The sequence below is a fragment of the Phaethon aethereus genome, assembly GCF_964289735.1.
Source record: "Phaethon aethereus genome assembly, contig: HAP1_SCAFFOLD_218, whole genome shotgun sequence".
NCBI classification, from domain to species: domain Eukaryota; kingdom Metazoa; phylum Chordata; class Aves; order Phaethontiformes; family Phaethontidae; genus Phaethon; species Phaethon aethereus.
Window position 1 is genome coordinate 205,955 of NW_028114022.1, and position 6,556 is coordinate 212,510.

The following is a 6,556-nucleotide window of genomic DNA, read 5'->3' on the forward strand; positions in this document are numbered from 1 at the left end:
GACTGTATAGGGGTCCATATCAGAGTCTCCATAGGGGTCCCAGGGCCTGGTTTGGGGGTCCCTGCCCCTACGGAGGCTCCCAGGCTCAGGGTCCTCATCTCCATAGGGGTCCGAGGGGGACGTATAGGGGTCCCAAGGCCCCCTTTCGAGGTCTTCATCCCCGTAGGGGTCCATATAGGGGTCCCCATAGATGTCGGGGTCCCAGGGCTCCGTTTCAGGGTCCCACATCCCTGTGTTGGGATCCCCATCCCTATAGGGGTGGACTGGGCCCATATAGGGGCCCCCATAGGTGTCGGGGTCCCAGGACTGTGTGTCAGGGTCCTCCAGGTCCGTATAGGGGTCGCCATAGGTGTCAGGGTCCTCGTCCCTATAAGGATGGGCAGGGTCAGGGGGGGAGTCACCATACGTGGCAGGTGCCATCGGTGAGCTGGGCGAATCCTCGTGCGAATCCTCGTGCGAATCCTCGTGCAAGTCCTCGTGCGAGTCCCCGTGCGAGTCCCCGTGCGAGTCCCCGTGCAAACCCTGGTGCCAAGGCGGTCGCGAACCCTGATCCCTGTCTCGGCGTGAGCTCTCGTGCAAGTCCTGGTGCAAATCCTCGTGCAAGTCCCCACGTAAACCCTGCTGCCGTGCCGGCTGCCACTCCCGCTGCCTTCCTCGGTGCAAATCCTTGTGCAAATCCTCGTGCAAACCCTGGCTCCTGGCTGGTCGCGAGTCCTGGTGTGCGTCCCCGTGCAAACCCGGGTGCCAAGGCGACTGTGAATCCTGATCGCTGGCTCGGTGCACGTCCTCGTGCAAATCCTCGTGCAAATCCTCGTGCAAGTCCTCGTGCAAATCCTCATGCAAGTCCTCGTGCAAGTCCTCATGCGAGTCCTCGTGCAAATCCTCATGCAAGTCCTCGTGCGAGCCCCGGTGCCTGCCTGGTCGCAGACCCTTGTGTGGATCCCCGTGCATGTCGCCGTGTAAACCCCGGTGCCAGGGCGGTCGTGAATCCTGATCGCCGCCGCGGTGCGAGTCCTCGTGCAAGCCGGGCTGCCGCGCCGGTCGCAGCTCCCGCTGCCTTCCGTGGCGTGAACCCTCGTGCGAACCCCGGTGCCGGTCTGGTCTCGAATCCTGGCGCGAATCTTCGTGCGCGTCCCCAGGCAAACCCTGGTGCCACGACGGCCGCGACTCCCGCCGCCTCCCTCGGTGCGAACCCTCGTGCAAAGCCCGGCGCCCGCCCGCTCGCGGGCCCTCGTGCGAGTCCTCGCGTGACTCCCGCCACGCGTCCGGCCGCGGCCCCTCGCGCGACTCCCACCGCCCGTCCGGCCGCGGCCCCTCGCGCGACTCCCACCGCCCGTCCGGCCGCGGCCCCTCGCGCGACTCCCACCGCCCGTCCGGCCGCGGCCCCTCGCGCGACTCCCACCGCCCGTCCGGCCGCGGCCCCTCGCGCGACTCCCACCGCCCGTCCGGCCGCGGCCCCTCGTGCGACTCCCACCGCCCGTCCGGCCGCGGCCCCTCGCGCGACTCCCACCGCCCGTCCGGCCGCGGCTCCTCGCGCGACTCCCACCGCCCGGCCGGCCGCGGCTCCTCGCGCGACTCCTGCCGCCCATCTGGCCGCGGCTCCTCGCGCGACTCCCACCGCCCGTCCGGCCGCGGCTCCTCGCGCGACTCCCACCGCGACTCCCACCGCCCGTCCGGCCGCGGCTCCCGCCGCCTCCCTCGGCGCCAGCCCTCGCGCCAAGCCTCGCGCGCTCCCGCCGCCCGCCGCGCCCCGTCCCGCCAGCCCCTCGGGCCCCGCGGCCGGCGGGCGGCCTCGCGCCAGGGCTCGTGCGCGGCACGCGGCGCGGGGCGGCGGCGGCGGCAGGCCGCCCCGTCGGGCTGCAGCACGAAGCCGGGGTGGCAGTGGCAGGCGAAGCCGCCGTGGTGGTTGAGGCACATGTGGTGGCAGACGGCGGCCGCGCGACACTCGTCCCGGTCCCCGCAGCCGCCCGCGGCGCCCGGCAGCGGCCGGAAGCCCAGGGGACAGGGCGGCCCCGGGGCCACCCCCGCCACCCCCGCGGCCACCAGCGCCAGCAGCGCCAGCATCGTCCTCCCCGTCCTCCTCTTCCTCCGCGAAGGAGGCGAGAGGAGCGCCCGGCCCCCCCCGCCCCCCCCGCGGACCGGCCGCGCCGGGGAGCCCCGCCCGGCCCGGCGCCCCGCCCCCCCCCCCGCCCCGCTCGGGGACCCAGGCCTGCGGGTGCCTCCCCCTCCCCCGCCCAGCCCTGACCCCCCCGAGGGCGCGGGCGGGGGAGGGGGGGCTCGGCGCCCGCCCTGTGTTGCCCTCGGCCCCTGCCCCTCCCCCACCCGGGGGAAGGGCCGGGACGGGGGGAGCCCGGGGGCGGGGTAATCCCAGTTTGGGGTCCTTTCCCAGTTTGGGAAGGGTCCCAGTCCCAGTTTGGGGCCCACAGTCCCAGTTTAGGGGTCCCTTCCCAGTCTGAGGGGGGATGGGGGGAGACCTGTAGTTTGGGGGGGGGGCTTCCCAGTTTGAGCCTCTCATCCCAGTTTGGGAGGAGTCCCAGACCCAGGCTGGGCATAACAATCCCAGTTTGGGAGGAGTCCCAGTCCCAGGCTGGGCGTAACAATCCCAGTTTGGGAGGGGTCCGTTCCCAGTTTGGGAGGGGTCCCAGTCCCAGGCTGGGCGTAACGATCCCAGTTTGGGAGGGGTCCGTTCCCAGTTTGGGAGGGGTCCCAGTCCCAGGCTGGGCGTAACGATCCCAGTTTGGGAGGGGTCCGTTCCCAGTTTGGGAGGGGTCCCAGTCCCAGGCTGGGCGTAACGATCCCAGTTTGGGAGGGGTCCGTTCCCAGTTTGGGAGGAGTCCCAGTCCCAGGCTGGGCGTAACGATCCCAGTTTGGGAGGGGTCCGTTCCCAGTTTGGGAGGGGTCCCAGTCCCAGGCTGGGCGTAACGATCCCAGTTTGGGAGGGGTCCGTTCCCAGTTTGGGAGGAGTCCCAGTCCCAGGCTGGGCGTAACGATCCCAGTTTGGGAGGGGTCCGTTCCCAGTTTGGGAGGGGTCCCAGTCCCAGGCTGGGCGTAACGATCCCAGTTTGGGAGGGGTCCGTTCCCAGTTTGGGAGGGGTCCCAGTCCCAGGCTGGGCGTAACGATCCCAGTTTGGGAGGGGTCCGTTCCCAGTTTGGGAGGGGTCCGTTCCCAGTTTGGACTCCTGGTTTGGGGGTGGGGGTCCAGCATGGGGGAGCCCTGCAAGTCGCTGGGGGAGGGTGCATCCCAGTTTGGGCTCCCTTCCCAGTTTGGGAGAGGTCCCAGCCCCAATGTGGGGCCACAATCCCAGTTTGGGGGTCCCTTCGCATCTTGAACTCCCAGTTTGGGGCAGGGAGGGGTCGGAATGGGGGGAGCCCTGCAGCTGGAGGGGAGGGGCATCCCAGTTTGAGCCTCCCATCCCAGTTTGGGGCTAAGGGACCCAGGCGTCTGGGTGACACCCCCCCAGTGCTGCCAGTGCTCCCAGTGCTGGCTGGGAAACCAGCCCAGTGCTCCCAGTGCCCCCACTGCCCTCAGTGATGGCTGGGAGACCAGCCCCAGTGATCCCAGTGCTCCCAGTTCCCAACAGTCGACCAGCCTCAGTGCTCCCAGTGCCCCCAGTGCTGGCTGGGAAACCATCACAGTGCTCCCAGTGCTCTCCCTCTCCTCCCCAGTGCTCCCAGTTCCCAACAGTCAACCAGCCCCAGCGCTCCCAGCGCTCCCCCTCCCCAGTGCTCCCAGTGCTGGAAGAGAAACCAGCCCAGTGCTCCCAGTGATGGCTGGGAGACCAGCCCCAGTGCTTCCAGTGCTCTCCCTCCCCTCCCCAGTGCTCCCAGTTCCCAACAGTCAACCAGCCCCAGCGCTCCCAGCGCTCCCCCTCCCCAGTGCTCCCAGTGCTGGAAGAGAAACCAGCCCAGTGCTCCCAGTGATGGCTGGGAGACCAGCCCCAGTGCTTCCAGTGCTCTCCCTCCCCTCCCCAGTGCTCCCAGTTCCCAACAGTCAACCAGCCCCAGCGCTCCCAGCGCTCTCCCTCCCCAGTGCTCCCAGTGCTGGAAGAGAAACCAGCCCAGTGCTCCCAGTGATGGCTGGGAGACCAGCCCCAGTGCTTCCAGTGCTCTCCCTCCCCTCCCCAGTGCTCCCAGTTCCCAACAGTCAACCAGCCCCAGCGCTCCCAGCGCTCTCCCTCCCCAGTGCTCCCAGTGCTGGAAGAGAAACCAGCCCAGTGCTCCCAGTGATGGCTGGGAGACCAGCCCCAGTGCTTCCAGTGCTCTCCCTCCCCTCCCCAGTGCTCCCAGTTCCCAACAGTCAACCAGCCCCAGCGCTCCCAGCGCTCTCCCTCCCCAGTGCTCCCAGTGCTGGAAGAGAAACCAGCCCAGTGCTCCCAGTGATGGCTGGGAGACCAGCCCCAGTGCTTCCAGTGCTCTCCCTCCCCTCCCCAGTGCTCCCAGTTCCCAACAGTCAACCAGCCCCAGCGCTCCCAGCACTTCCCCTCCCCAGTGCTCCCAGTACCACCCCAGCAGGTCACTGGTGCCGTTTGTCTTTATTGAGCCACGACAGGGACGATTCGGCCAACACAGAAACCCAGCAGGGGCTGGACTGGGACAAACTGGGAGGCCACTGGGCCAGACTGGGATGCCCCCCCCACCCCCTCCCCCTTCCCTGGGGGGTCCCGGCGCCCCCCCGCTCCCCGGAGCGCGGTCATGGCGGCGGCGGGCCCAGGCGTGCGGGCGGCGGCGGGGCCCTCAGAAGCTCACCAGTGTGTACACCATACTGGGGAGAGGGGACCATGGTGCTCCCCAGTGCCTCCCAGTATCTCCTGGTGCCCCTCAGTCCCGTCCCAGTTTGTCCAATCTCCTCCCACTCTCCTCCCAGTGCCTCCCAGTATTGCCCAGTGCCCCTCAATCTTGTCCCAGTTTGTCCAATCTCCTCCCACTCCCCTCCCAGTGACATCCAGTCCCATCCCAGTGCCTCCCAGTGCCCCCCACTCCCCTCCCAGTGCCTCCTAGCCCCCTCCCAGTCCCCTCCAATACCCTCCCAGTGCTTCCCACTCCCATTCCAGTGCATCCCAGTCCCATTCCAGTGCCTTCTCACCCCCCTCTCAAAGGCCCCAGGCGCATCCCAGTCCCACCACTCCCCTCCCAGTGCCCCCCAGTCCCACCCCAGTCCCCCCACTCCCCTCTGGGTGCCCCCCAGTCCCATCCCAGTGCCTCCTAACCCCCTCCCGGTGCCCCTCACATCCCTCCCCAGTCCCCCCACTCCCCTCCCAGTGCCCCCCAGTCTCCTCCCAGCGCCCTCCCACTGCCCGCAGTCCCCTCCCCGTGCCCCCCCATGCCCCCCGGCCCCATCCCAGTGCCTCCCAGCGCTGCCCAGTGCCCCGGGGCACCTGTACAGGTAGTAGAAGAAGGAGAGGAGGTAGAAGGCCAGCTTGCACCAGGCCTCCTTCTGGCAGTAGCCCAGGATGTCGGCGTCCATGATGGAGACGGCGTCGAAGAGCCCCTCGGAGCCGTCTGCCGGGCGGTGGAAGTACCTGGGGGGCGCGGGGGGCGTGGGGGGCACCGCGGGGGGGCCGGGGGCACACGGGGACGTGGGGCAGGGCATGGGGATGTGGTGGGGTGTGGGGACATCAGGGGGCATGGGGGGACGCGGGGCCACGGGGGTCCCCGCGCATGGGGACACCCCAAAGGGCCGGGCCCCCCCCCTCACCCCGAGTCACCCCCCGCCGTACCGACACGTCCACGGGGGACACAGCAGCCGTGGCCGGTCCGTGTGCCCCCGTGTCCCACCCTGTCCCCCCATGTCCCCCCATGACCCCCATGACCCCCGTGTCCCCGTGACACCCATGTCCCCCAGCCCCCACCTCCAGAGGTGGTGGAGCAGCAGGGGCAGGTCCCTGTGACCCCCGTGACCCCCGTGACCCCTGTGACCCCCGTGACCCCCCATGACCCCTGTGACCCCCGTGACGCCCATGACCCCCATGACCCCCCATGCCCCCCCATGACCCCTGTGACCCCACCTCCAGAGGTGGTAGAGCAGCAGGGGCAGGTCCCCATGACCCCCATGACCCCCCTGACCCCTGTGACCCCCGTGACCCCCGTGACCCCTGTGACCCCCGTGACCCCCCATGACCCCTGTGACCCCCGTGACGCCCGTGACCCCCATGACCCCCCATGCCCCCCCATGACCCCCGTGACCCCACCTCCAGAGGTGGTAGAGCAGCAGGGGCAGGTCCCCATGACCCCCCTGACCCCCCTGACCCCCCTGACCCCGTGACCCCCGTGACCCCACCTCCAGAGGTGGTAGAGCAGCAGGGGCAGGTCCCCATGACCCCCGTGACCCCCGTGACCCCCGTGACCCCACCTCCAGAGGTGGTAGAGCAGCAGGGGCAGGTCCCCATGACCCCCGTGACCCCCATGACCCCCGTGACCCCCGTGACCCCACCTCCAGAGGTGGTAGAGCAGCAGGGGCAGGTCCCCATGACCCCCGTGACCCCCGTGACCCCCGTGACCCCCGTGACCCCACCTCCAGAGGTGGTAGAGCAGCAGGGGCAGGTCCCCATGACCCCCG